A 14,837-nucleotide genomic window follows, 5' to 3' on the forward strand; every position below is an offset into this window, starting at 1 on the left:
TTCTTGTCCCTTAATGAAGAAAACGTTCTTTAAAACTAACAATCGTTCTAAAATAGAAACACTTTTTTTTTTAGTTAAACATAAGATAAGATTTACCTTAAACTTTAATATATCTCCTAAACAAAAAAGATTAAAAATACAGACACATTTTAACCCATGTGTTATATCAGGGTCAAGGAGACCCATATACAAATGTTGGAAGTATCCCTTGTGTTGTCTCCTGGTCAAGTTAAACAAAAAAACATAACATATTAATAACAATAAAAAGATAATATACATTGGAAAAAAAATAAATACAAAATTCCAACAAAAGTTTTTGTTTTTTCTGTTTGAAGTAAACAAAGGGCAATTGGCACATATTTGAGAGAGAATATTGATCATTATAGTCAAAACTTTGACTGTTTCATTGTAGTTTCATCATCAGAACTTTTGATTTCACAGGAAATAGTGAGTTTCAGATGTTAAAAGATGATCAATAAAGAAAGTTCATGTCTTTTTAACTCAAGGTGTTTTTTTTTTACTGGATTTCTTCATAAACCTAATAACGAGGTTAAATCTTCACACACACAGAAATGTTCAACCCAAGTGTGAAGATGTTGTTTTTTTTTTTCGGCCCATTGTATGACTTTATTATGGAAGATATAAAGAGTCACTTGAGCGGAAGAATAGAAAGACTTTACATCCATCGTCTCTTAGCCTCTCAGCGGCTTCAGGTGTGTATCAGCTTACACTCGACACCGACCTGCTCCTTAGACAAAACACTTAATGCAGGTAAGATGTTGTTTACCGCCGAGAGCTGGCGACGCACCAAACCTCCATCTGTCCTGTCACTCAAAGCCAATATCCTTTATCCACCAGTCGACCTTTGACCTCCACGAGGACGGCCATAATGGGAAACACAAATAAGCTGGTTACGCACAATGTTAAGCCTTGTCGTGGTCGCACTTCTGCGCCTTCGACACAAAGTCTGCGACTCAAGAAGACACAGATTTACTTTCCATTTCAGAGTCATTTCTATTATTTTTAATTCGAGGAAATCTGAAGATAAAAAATAAAAATGGGTGACAAAAGTAACCAGTTTTTTTAACCAGGGGGTTTTGTACTATTCCAACACTATATATTCATCTTTAAATTGTATGAAACTAAAAAAATATTCAATATAAAACAGGTCTTTTGTTAATAATCTTGTGATTGTTAAACCAAAACGGTGTATTTGACTGATAAGTCTTTTAAAAAACAACTAAATTCAAACTCTCTCATCATCATCACAGCTGCTCTCACACATATTTCAGAGTGTTAGCATTAGCCCTGAGGCGGTGCAGACAAAAAGGATGTTTGATCAATGATTTAAGGACTCGCGGGGTCTGTGTTACCATCAGACATCCCATGTTCTGTGTTTTTCATTTACTCCTCGTGTTGTCCGGGGATCTTCATCCATCACCGACACCAGGCCTGAAAGGATGAGACTCCACAAAGGGAGTAAACAGACCAGACGTCGAGTAAAGAACTTGGAAAGAAAAAAAGGAAGGAAGTTCACGCAGCAGAAGAATTAGAGTCAAACAAGAAGCTCTGGAGTCTTCAATGAAACGTCAAACAGGTGGCTTTGGAGCCCAGGAGGCGTACAAGCTGCTAATCCCAGATTAGGACTGACAAGGCGTTTCACTGGACTGTTCTAATCCGGGCTCTCTATCTCTGACAATGAGCTTTGTTCCCCCGATCCGAGGCCGGCACTGTCGAGACTTTCTTCGCTTGCGAGGAAAATTCCTGCATTATTCACTTCAGGCCACTCAACAAATGACACGATGTGACTCAATTATTGACGGCGCTGAATGTCAAATGTGTACAGATGGTTGAGGAGCAATTATGTTTACACAAGATACATTTGTTCTTGTGACTCCGCGCATGAAGGATGAAAGGAGTCGGGATGTGATCCGACAGTTTTTGTAATCGCAGAACAAACACGTTACTCTTTCATGTGTAGATAAAAGAAAGTAGAAAAGAAAGATTTTGACCATGTCCTCCCTGAGATGATCTACTGCGGAGTCAGATACATTCTTAGAACCAGGGTTACTTACACCTACTTGAGTTACTTTTATTTTTTTGTTTAATTTTTGTGTGAACGTGTGAATTATTATATATTATTTTTTAAGTAGTTACGCTGCGGCATGTTGTATAGATACTTGCAAATCTATTAATAATGACAGGTGACAGACATTTTTCTAGCCTTGTACTGTGATAATTGATTTACCTGGACATTGGCGTAAAGACATGGTGGATCATTTCTCATTATATACATGTTATTATATTATTACACGTCTATACTTTATGAGCATGACTTGCTGCGTATTCGTGTTGTTTGTTTATGAAATGACTATAATATGATATAAATGTTTTATTCTACTCACAACTTAACACACAGAAGACTGTTTATATAAAGCCGTTGTGAAGTCACCGTAAAACTTTTAACATTGATTCTCAGAATTTTGTTTTTCAACAATTTACTATATCGCTTTAGGACTTATTTCAGGATTTCTTTTTTTTTTTTTCAATTTTCCTTCATGTCAGTATTTCTTTTCCCAAAATGAATAACCTTAAATATTAAAATAAAAATACATTTGTATCTCATTTATGCTTCATGTTATTGCAACTCATTTCTTTCTTTATTATATTCCTTTTTTTTTTATTCATTTTTGTTGGATTTTTCTTCTGATCTCTGTTCATATTCAAGCTCTTTCTTTAGACGACACACACACACACACACACACATACGTCAATGAATAAAACAAGAACGACTCACACTGACCATCTCTAAATATGATCTGTGATTCATCCTTACATTTCAAAAGTATAAAAAAAACAAAAACATTTTGTCTCGGCTCAAGTTCAGGTGTGTCAAAGAGAAACGTGACATTGGGAAAAAAATAAATAAAAAAATATATTTTATCGCGTGCAAGGTTAGGAGCAAGAGGACACAAAGAATCATACACATGGACGCTTGAGGGTGTCGACTGTTTGGATACGCTGCAAGGTTGGCACCACTTAATACTGTACAAGGTAACTATTGTTCATCAGTTCATGACGCTCAAGGCCTCACTTCAAACTGCAGACGACGGCCAAGCAGCCAATGAGAGCAGCCGCTCGTGACCGGGACTGGGAAACGATCCCGGGCATTAGCTGTTGCGTTCTTTTGTCGTTGAGATGGACCCAAGAAGCTTCAGAAACAGATGATGGAGCATGTGAGTTCTGGTCCCGTGTGGGCCTGACCCGATGAATCCACTTCATACTTCATGTTAATTATTTCAAAATAACTTCAATAATGAAGGAATAGTTTTGTTTCTGCACGTCGTCACTCGTGCAGCAACTTTACACCCAAGCTTTGTGACACGGTGTCATTGTTGTCATAGTCAGTAGGTGGCGTTGTTGGCTTAGGTTTCATTACGATAGTAGCATTATTATACAAATAATACAGCCATAATGATACATAAATCATACCTTTTAATGGCCTTAGAAAAAGCTTCATGAAGCTTTGTCACTGAACCACATGTCGGATCATTTAGTTGTCGAGCCATGAAAAATACGTTATAAAGTATACAAGAACTCTCACATGCCAGTTGACCCGCTTTCGAACAACTTGGATATGCATCGAGCAAACTAATATATTGGTAAGCAAGGGTTTTGACCTCCGCGTTTTATTTTCTGTTTCCTTTTGTTTCCTATTTAATCCCCGGTTTGATGGATGCTTTCGTTTTGGACATTTTAGACATTTTGGTTTTCTTTAAATCTTCACTTGTATTGCTTGGACTTGTTAATCATTGAATGTGTTGTTTATTTCTTTTGTCAAAGTTGTCTCACTCCCACCTTGTATTTATCGTAACAACACGTCGGTCCAAGTTCCGTTCCTGAATTATTTTTTCAGTAGAAAAGCATCAGGTTTTCTAAATATTTATGAAGGGAAGTTTGAGCTACAAAGAAGCTTTTTTAGTCAGTGTTGTTGGTTGCATTATGAGCATGAAGGCTGTGTTTGTGCTTCCACACACACACACACACCGACTTTAACAACCAGCTCCACACATCCTGAACAAATCCAACATTTACACTCGAGATATTTGCACTCGTTCCCCCCTTTATTGACTAGTTTTCCCTGATTTATTAATGAGGCCAAAATAAGGTTTTGACAAGCGCCATGTAAATCAGTGGAATATCTGGACGTCCCCGGAGAGCAGGGAGGACGACAGGAGGGACTTGACGGACATAAACGCTGCTGCTTCTTAACCTCTCTGTGTTGCCACGACGTCGGCTGTAAATCTCAATCACCGGCTTCATTAGATATGGCTGAGTTATGAAGCGGCGGCTTCTGTCTCTGGACCTCTGAGCCCCACATAAAGTCAAACGAGACCTCGTACACGCTTGTGCGACGTTGTTTACTGAGCTGCAGGAGGGTCACATTTAATTATTGAGTAAGACTCCGTAGATGGAATTAATGTATTGAGATGATAAATCATGGGTTCGCATATTTCCCGTGGTGCTGCACTATTCGCTCGTGAATCCTTCGCAGTCAGAACCATCAATCGAGGCCCGTCCCCTGAAGAACGGCGACCGTGAGAAATCGTTTGTGAAACCATCGTCACGATGAGGTGGTAAAATAAATGAATGTAAAGTGTTGAAAATATGTGCAATTTCAGTTTATTTCAGCAGCTGAGTTTAGGGACGGACAACGATCAAATGATGCAACCTGGCTTGAACAGAAGTCACCGGTTTTAAAAGCATCCCCGACTTCAGTGTCTTTGGTGTCCCTGAAGGTTTCGATTTAAAAACATAGACATGACAGTGTCACTGGGCTGTGTGCTGAGCCCCCTTCTGTACATCCTCTACACGTAAACTGCACTTCCACACACTCCTGCAACACAATTATTATATTTGCTGACGACACCACATCGGAGGCCTATTCAAAGACGAGGTCCGGCGTCTGACGAAGTACTTTGAGATCAAATACCTCACCCTGAACACAAAAGGTGGCAACGGAAGACCACCTCCACCTCAGATCATCATACCATGATGCCTTCTGGGAAATATTCAGATCCCATGGATGCAAGACACCAGACTAGAGAACAGCTTCGGTGGTCAGAAACCTCAACACAACGACAGCTAAATGTTCAAAACTTACCTCTGTGTCACTTATACTATTGTGTAAAATACGTATTATTATCTACTGCCTTCACATGTGTCACAACACACAGTGAATCCTTTTTTTATTTTTCAATATGTTAAAGATATCACGTCAAGTTAAATAATCAATAGTTCATGACTTTAGATGATGAAAATGTACAATTTATTCAATTCGAATAATTAATTCAAGATGTTTTGTATATCATTTATGATTTTCAAACTTGTCTTGACAACTTGAAATGTATAATCATATTTAATTCAAATCTTTTTTCAAGTTAAATTCTTTAAGCAGCTCCATTGGTTTCAAAAGTACTAGATAGTATATAAAACCTAAATAATACCTGTATAAAAACTGTATTACAGCCTTATTTTCACCTTGTCTTAAATTAACATAGAAACTCTTGTATTCTTAAAAACTAATCATTTATGGTCTAATATGAACCAATTTTTTACATAAACATATTTACTCTATAATACGTATTATTTTGATGAGGGTGACATTTGTCCAACGATCGTCAAAGAACCATCATCAAGCCTGGGAGAACATTTTCATATTGGAAAGACACTATGAAGTATTTTATCATAAGTGCAGTATTTGCATCTCTGATATCTTCGACAACATTGACTTGGCAACAGCATCAAGCAAAAGAATCTCTTTGAAAGCAATAAGATCCAGAAATGATTCCATGAGCCAAGAACGATTGGCGGAGCTTTTTGTTCACCTCAACCGCCTTCAGAACGTCACAGTCGCAGACAAGGAAACACAGTTTTGTTTGTCTTGAAACATTGACAACACTGCAGAGACAGTGTTGGAAACAGGTCGATTTTGATTCAAAATTTTACTGACAGAAGTCCTTGACAACAAAAAAAAACCTTCTGGTATAAACATGTCTGAGAATCTTTCTTTCTTGCATCTGAACTCAGGCTCGACAAACAAAAAACAATAGTGTGGAATTCAAAGCTTGACCTGTGAGAACTGCATTGTTGTGTGAAAATCCTATTATAAAAGTTGTGCGCTCACAAATAGCACAAGTGTTTGCTGCTTAATCCTGACATGGATCTGATGAAGTGAAAACAGCAAATAAAAGTGGAGCACAAACAACAAGAAGCAAAAAGAATCGAGAGAAAAATATGGAATGAAAATGAAACGTAGAAAACAGAAGATAAAACATACTTAACAGTGATAGTTTCTCCCTCAGTCCAGGCTAAGAAAGTTGCAGGTTTAATTCCATCTTTAGGAAACAAAGTAGATTTTATGTTGTGGTCCATGAGTGTTAGTTTAGATTAGATTAGATTAGATAGACTCTGGTGGTCTCCTTCAGGAAAGAACAAGATTCAAATAAAAGAACAAAGAGCAAATAAAAGAACAAAGTGCGAGGGATGACAAAGTGCAAATAAAAGAACATAAATCAAGTGATGGTAAAGTGCAAATATGATGAGCAGAGATCAAAGGAAGTAATACAAAGAAAAGGACACAAAGATTAACATAGTATGTAACGTAACTGAAGCTGTTAAACTTACTTTAGTCAATGATCTTGACTTAGAAAAGTATAAATACATCAGGATACATTTTTAAACTATTTAATTTACTTGTGTGGTGAGAAACATTTTAGATAAAAGTTTATTTTAAACTGAGTTTATTAATTGTTGCTGTATTCATTTACACCGTTAGTGCATTGAAATCCATCAACTTTCAAAAAATTCAACAGTTAAACTAGTTAGTATTTACTAATCAGAAAATAAGATGGGATTTAAACCAAACACAGTTTTTGTTTGACTTTTTAACAGGTGAGTTTTCCTCCAAGTGGATGTGTTTCCACGGGGATGTGTTGTCGTTGTTGTCATGAGCTCTTGGCGGGAACTAGAGCTGCACATGTAACATAGAGAGAGTTTAAACTAACAATGTAAATAATAAATATGCAATAAATAAATAATATATAATAAATCATGAATCCACAGAATAAATCTTTGTAAATGATACATTTACTTAAACACATGTGAATGTAGGGTGTGCAGCTCTGGTTCTATCAGGTCCAATATTTAATGAACCACAACAACAACAACAACAACAACAACTAACCAAACTCGCTTTTCATGAAAAACTGTTGTTGGACGATGGAAACATCACCACAAGGATGAACACAATACTAGTATATAGTATATAGTACAGTACCCTGCTGTGACTGTAACCTTTTCTTATTTCACTGTGAAGGTATGTCCATTAAAAAAAAGAGTCGTGCTACTGCCGTACTAACTATAGTCTTTTTATACCACTTTTTTTTAATTTCTCGACTCTGTCTGACTTCATTTTAAACTGTGTTTCCTGTTTTGTTGATCACAGACAAGAATGTTTCTCTCCTGATATGTCATTGAATGATGAGAAAAGAATGACTTATGAAAAGCAGATGATTCTTTGTCACTTCCAAACAAATAATTCAAGTTAAATTGGTTCATTTATATTTATGATTTTTAAAAAAGTACAATTTTGTTAGTTCTAAAAACAATTAAAAACTGTACTTAAACCTATTTTAGACATTTGACGAAGAAGAAAGAAGTGATATTATCAAAAAAAAATTGTGATTGATGACTTATTTCAAATAACAATCTGGATCCAAGGATTATTTGAAGATGCTCAACTCTCAGCGGAGCGACTACTTTCCTCAGGCTCTGGGTCTTGACGGGTAATTGATGGTGACAGAGAACAAAAGAGCAGATTAGAGGATTGAGGGAGTGACACACAACTACAGATCACGGTCTTAGTTGCCGCGGTGATTAGTGATGAGCAGGTGTCAGGGACGGACGCAGATCATCGTGAAGCTCCAGTGACAGACGACCAGATTCCAACGCTAGAACCTCCCAGAAAACCACATGGGGTTCGTCTGACGGTCATTATGCATCCAAGCCAGTCAAGGAGCCAAGGTCACCAGCAGCAAAAGACATTTATTTCCTGATGCTGCTGAAGTTTGTTTTATCAAAAGTTTCTATAAGAACTATTTTTATAACTGACTTAAAAATTCCAACAGTAAAAAATGTAACATAACGAATAAAAAAAGTTCACATCTTAGTAAATCAACCACAATCCCTGGTTCTGCCTCTACATTCTGATAGCTAGTTATCAATATAGATCCTGAATCTATTTTTGAAAAATTCTCCTTAAATACTGAACACTTGACTTCAGTCTTGCTATAAAGAGTCAAGTATCCTCGACTCAATTACTTTCTTTATTTTGCGGCTAACGGCTCATTTGTCAAGCTAACCATGAGAGATGCTAACCCTGTGCCGCGGCTACAATGGAGATGATTGGATTATCTTTGAGCAGGCTTTGTTAAAAGCTGGTCTCAATCTCATCAAGGAGGCGACACAAGTTATGCCAGCGTGAACTTAAAGTGTCATAGACGGAGGATAAGAGCCACGACAATCGATGCCGAACATTCCGGTTGAATCGAGAGTGATTTGTCGTCGAGGCGTGACTGCGATTGACTGACACCAGGGTCAAGTACGCGTCCAAACCGAACCCTTTTTTACTCCTAGAAATACTCTTTAATGGAGCGTACAACAGCTGGAGAGTTGTCTGTTGAAACGTTAGCGAGGCCTGGATCACCGTCGCTGGAACAGGTGGTGTCCTCGCAGCAGCTGAGGGCGACCCCGACTAACTCGGTTCACACTGGGAGCAGTTACGTCCATTGTCAGCGGGTTTTATGGAATTCTTCGAAGGAATGAAAACGTCTAGAATGAAAATGAATACATATGTATTTTGACATTTACATTTCTGTGTTTAACTCTCTTTGATTCTTTGAATTGCTGTTAAAAATCCTTAACTACGTATGAAAAAAATGCTGAATTAAACATATTTTTGTTTTATTTTAGATCTTCTTTGGTATATTTTTCAAAAAATCTTGAATTAAATATGAAAAACATTTTCGAATCAAGTTTGAAAATATTAGATGAAAGACAAAACATCTTGAATTAAATATTCTTATAAACATCAATTGTTTTTTTAATATAGATATTGATATAAAAATAAGGGGGAAAAGGACACTGTCATCATCAAAAGTCATAATTATTGTTTATTTTTTAAGAGGTTGTGCAGAGAAATGGTCGCGAACATGTTGCTGCTGATGTTTATTATCCGACTCAAATTTAACCATTTGTTCACTGGTTTTCAAGAAGCAGTGGCAGCTGCTCCAGTCGGTATTTGAACCTCGCAGGTCAAACTTCACCGTCGTCACGACTGACTTGAATTAGCGTCGACACTAAAGTGAGATTATTTTTACTCAACATTATAGTGAATTATTATAACTGAGAAACTCATTCACGGTTTGTGTTTGTTATTTGTTAATTTATCTTTATTATGTGTGTTTTCATGAAACCAAAAATCTTCTCCTTTTATGTCTCTGAGCTCATTTTTAAAAACAAATGAAACAAATCATAGATGATGATCTACTAAACAAAAAAAATCTTTTTTTAAGACAGTTTAAAGTCGTACACGTGAGCTCTGCTTTTCACCATCTCTCTCAAACCTATGACTCAAACTATGAAACTGATGATGAAGAAAAAGTTGAAGAGAAAACCATTAAAAGGTTTTTTATTTCAATTTTTTTAATTTAAAGAATGCAAAAAATATTGGGATTTTTTTTTTTAATCGTATTTTGTGGATTTATTTATCTCAAATAACAACAGTTTCTCTGTTTAATTGAATTAAGTTTATATTTATTACTTGACTTTTAGGAGAATATTTATTCTGCTTGTCAATTAAAATGAAAAACAATATATATATATTAAAAAATATGTCATTGTTTGTATGGTTCAAGATTTTCACATATTTATGATACTTTTCTTTAATCTAACACAAAATACTACTTACACAAATATTTGAAGACAAAAGTTCCTTCGGAGACTAAAGAGTCGAGCACGGTACGAGCGTGTAAAAAAATGTCGGAAATCGTTTCCGCTGATTCGACGAATGTCGGGAAAACGTATTAACGGCGTAGCGTTCCCCCCTCATCCGTACCTCTCTCCTCATCCCGCCTGAGCATGACCTCATCTGAGGAGGATCAGCCCTAAGAAACCGCGGTGGTCGAACAACAGACAAAGACGCTCATCTCCAGGAAGCCACTGCCGCTGCTGTGGTTTTGGGAGAGCAGAGCGGAGCGAGGGAAAAAGTGACTCAGCCCCACTCTTCCTTTCTTCTCCTCGCCGACCTCAGGATAAACGCATAAGGGGAGATAATATTTAGAGCAGGTCCTATTTCAAGGTCCACAGAAGAGAGAAAGTGGGGTTTGAGCTTGGGTGGGTTTTTTTTTTTTTTCGGGGAGTCGACCACAAGAGTCGGTCTATACCGTTTTTCCCTGCATGGCCGTGCACCGTGGATTTATGTGCAAGTGGGCTGGAACCAGCGCCCTGGCCCTGCCCTGCCTTTTAAGCTCCTGTACTTCCCTGGACTACCCCTTCAAAGGGAAACCATATGGGACTCAGTACGGAACACTGATGAGGCGTGAGTGCGCTGAACACAAACAAAGCACAAACACCGATAAACCGAAGCAGACGTTAGAAATCGCTGATGATGATGCGACGATGACTCAGGTCCTGCTTCGACTCATCACTGAGTCGTGCAGCGATATGTCGCAAATCATGGCAGTTACAGGCAGATGTTCGAGCTAACCGGGGACATAATAGGAGGCAGTAAACACACAAGTCTACTACTGAGAAACGCTGCTAAATGTTGTTAGACACAAGTCATTAGTAACACTGATTACAGAGCTAATGCAGTCACGGAGCAAGAGAAGAACATTGTTGACCAAACAGGTAACCTCAGCAGAACCATTACATCGTTAGCTTGTTAGGACCACATAAATCTGTTCGCTGTATCCTCGCTGTCCAAGCATTTCGAACCCTTTTGTAAGGAACTCTAGGGGTCAATACTGGGGCTTTGAGACGAACACACTGATACACATTTGTTTTTCCACGTTACTGTATCGATATATGAGGCACTGTAAGGGTTTTTTTTTATCAATGAATTCACGAAAAAATAAGTTTAATTACTTTCAAATCACATCATAGTTTAATTTGGTGGTTTATAATTTTAAGTGTGTGTGAAATTAAATATTTTGTTTTATTTTTTAACTAACAATTAACATGCAAATATACTAGGCTAGATGGCAGCAGTCATTACGTCAACCGCTGCTAAAGGAAGAATGACGATCCTAAGGGCTGAGGACGAGAGGATACCGTAACTCCTGCCCCTATGAAAGCTGATGTTTGGACATATTTCGGCTTCGGTTTCCATTATTTTAACAACAAAAAATTTAAAAATGTGCAAGTGCATCGAAATGTATTGTGAGATTAATGTGTCAATATGTAAGTCAAAATTTATCGTCTTTAAAGGTGAAAGTTCCAGATTAAAAACATACGCAGCTCGTGTTGTGTTAACGTTCGCCATGTGTACTCAATACCTGCAATTCCTCTAATCTGTTCCTCAATAACAAAAAATCCGAAAACTTCAGTCCAGCCTGTAAATGAAGTTACCGTGGTTACCGTGCGCCGCTGGTCATTTTACCTCCACTGAACGTTTGAGAATTTGGTCGCACGCTCAAATCAGAAGCTAATGTGATTTGAAGGTTCCAGATAAAACCTTGAACTCAAAAGAATTATTGCATAAGTGAGAGTTTGTGGTCGGATTGTTCAATGTTCCACCACAAGTTCAAGTAGTTTATTGATGAAGGTTAAAGTATAATGTGTGATGATCAGTTCAAATGTTGATGAAAACAGTGTATTAAAATAAATGATTAAGGACAAAAATCTCATTATTTAAACAATAGTTAAAAACTATAATGGTTAATTCATGTAGTAAACTTTATCTTGGTGCATCGTTTATGTATTTCTCACGTGATCTTCAACTGGTTTTTCATTTAAAACAGATCTAGAAATGAAACCAGAACCAGAGCAGTGTCCGGGGGACGCCACTAATCACGGGGGACAAAACTATATCACCAGAGACCTCGGCCACTTGTTGACCCCGAGCTGACACGTCTCGAGAAAGCCTTCGTAAATATCCTTAAACAGAGGGATTAGCCATATGGTCCGATCGCTCTTTCTCCCTCGACCTCTCACATCTGAACCCACGAGAGCCGCGAACTCAGCAGCATAATTTGGGCTTGTGTTACCTTGTTTGAGTCCAGATATAATCTTAATGGCTCACAGAGACGCTCTATTAAAAGGCCGTACTGTAGGTCCTGAAGCTGAGAGGTTCCTGGAGTGATGCCTGCAAGCGTCATTTAAAGACCCCCTTTCTTTGAGCGAGTGAAAGCAGCTATTGAGGGCGATAACCAGCAGAATACTAACCAGAGTGGAGGTGTGGAGCTGCTCAAGAGTGTTCTGTGTGCTGCTGCAAACCATGGAGACGCACAGCACTCGTATGTACTGGACTCAAGTGTTTCAAACATCTTCACGGTTCTTCTCGAATGTCACATTCACAAGTCAAGCATGGACAACATTGATCTTTACATCTCATCTTAAACCTGCGTCATCATTGTGGTCCTCACCGATAACAGTTACAGGTTAAAATGGTAACTTTGGTAAATGTGCTGATGGTTATTGACATTTTTAAATAACCTCCAAAACATTTTTTTTGATGATGTTTATTAAAAAAAGACAAGCTCGAAAAAAATTGTAATATGTTTAAATTAGTTAGATGGATGAGTAGATGAAGAATGAATGGATGGATGGATGGATGGATGGATGGATGGATGGATGGATGGATGGATGGATGGATGGATGGATGGATGGATGGATGGATGGATGGATGGATGGAGGAAGAATAGATGGATGGATATATGGATGGAATGGATGGATGGATGGATGGATGGATGGATGGATGGATGGATGGATGGATGGATGGATGGATGGATGGATGGATGGATGGATGGATGGATGGATGGATGGATGGATGGATGGATGGATGGATGGATGGATGGATGGATGGATGGATGGATGGATGGATGGATGGATGGATGGATGGATGGATGGATGGATGGATGGATGAATAGAGGAAGTCTCAAAGAAATGTATGTAAGATATTTGATTAAAGCTGTAAATGAGGAGTAACTACCAGTTGCTACTATGACTGATGTAACTACCGTGATTCTCTCAATCATGTCTCAAATATGTGTCCAAACAAAAAACAAACACTTACTTAAACAAGAGACTTCGACTCCAACACCCACTTCTCACTCGTGCACGGCTTTCAAATTCATGAACGTCACCTGGAAAGAACAAAGAACAAAGTGTCATTGACACTCCAGTTGCAATACATTGTAGGGAAAAAAACACATTTCCGTGAGTGTTTAATGTTGACAACACGTGAGGATGTTCCGTGCTTCTCACTCCATCCGTCGACTTCTCAAACGCGATGCTTCGCCGCAGCTTTGAAGTCATAAAGATTTGCTACGATCCGTCCTAATGAAGTTTAACGTTTTTCTCTGAAAAGTTCTATTCTGACGATGAACGACTTTTCCTTCCTGGACTGACTAGCTTAAGCTGACCGACTCTTTAGTGCTGACCCGGGGTCAGTCTTGTTATAGCCTCGCATGCACACATGAACAAGCGAGGCATCAAAGGAGGTGAAAACACTGGTTCTGTGTTCAGTCCGGAGACACCGACCGCGGTGGAGAGCGGGAGGTCGTTCAAGCAGAAGAAGTGAAGAAAGAAAAAAAGGTCCGACGCTGCAGAAACTACGTCTCGACATCAACAATTTCTCCAAAGTACACAACGCACACTCGCCTTTGATTCCACAATTTGAAGCTAATTGAGAACAATGAAGAAGAAAGCAAACACTCATGTGATCTTTTATTCATGTCCATAATCAACCAAATGATTCTCTCTCTTGGATGCAATTTTTCCCTCTCAGGGCACAATTAAGTGCAAAACGGAGACAAAAAACTCAAAGGCTCGCACACCAAGAACTCCTTGTGATAATAATGATAACAAACAGATGGAAAAAAAAGGCGCTTTTTTTTTTTTTTTTTACGTAACGGCAAACATTTCTCCGAGAACATAATTCTTGTTTATGTTTTTTTATATTTGTAGATCAGCGTTTTTAAATATACATCTTCTTTTCTTTCTTTTTTTTTAAATCATGCTGCTTTAAAAGTCTCTCACAGGCTCGTTGGAACTTGCTGATGAGAGCAGAACCGGTTTTTCACAGAGAAAAATTATTTGAAATGTTTAACAGCTCGTCTGTCGAGAGGGAAAGAAAGACCTGCAGAAGGAAGAAGAAAGAGAAAAAGCCGTTACTGGACCTGAGATGGTTTAGGTTTAAATTTAATCTGGTAACACACGATCGTTGCCTAAACAAAGAGCATCAGAAATTGTACAAAAAAAAAGTAAATTTCGTACCCAAGGAAAAAGTAATAAAATACAAAATCGTCACATTTTTAATTGCTGTCAGTAATAAATTGAGGCTTAATTGTCCAATTTTGAGTGACTTTTACACATAATTTAAGGGGTTTCATGGTGTGTGTGTGATTCAATTGGACATAGTGTTTGTGATGTCATCAGTTAGTGAATCATAGTTTTACGACTCGAAAATTCCGGTTAAACCAGAGTTCCAGAGAAATGTGAATGTGAAATGAATTACTGTAAAATGTGTTTTACGATTGTTTATTTTGTGTGTT

At 37.9% G+C, this 14,837-nt stretch overlaps 1 protein-coding gene across 1 annotated transcript in view; it reads right to left on the reverse strand.

The window, feature by feature from the left end:
* Positions 1 to 14,837, reverse strand: part of LOC148073550 (transcription factor SOX-6-like) — a 103,931-nt gene that overhangs the window by 69,681 nt on the left and 19,413 nt on the right. Inside the window, exon 2 of the mRNA XM_087797911.1 lies at positions 13,358 to 13,427. The gene's annotated coding sequence lies outside the window, so the exon portion shown is untranslated. The remainder of the gene's footprint in view (positions 1 to 13,357; positions 13,428 to 14,837) is intronic.

Source organism: Callionymus lyra, chromosome 8 (assembly GCF_982586985.1).
Source record: "Callionymus lyra chromosome 8, fCalLyr1.hap1.1, whole genome shotgun sequence".
Taxonomy (NCBI): Eukaryota; Metazoa; Chordata; class Actinopteri; order Syngnathiformes; family Callionymidae; genus Callionymus; species Callionymus lyra.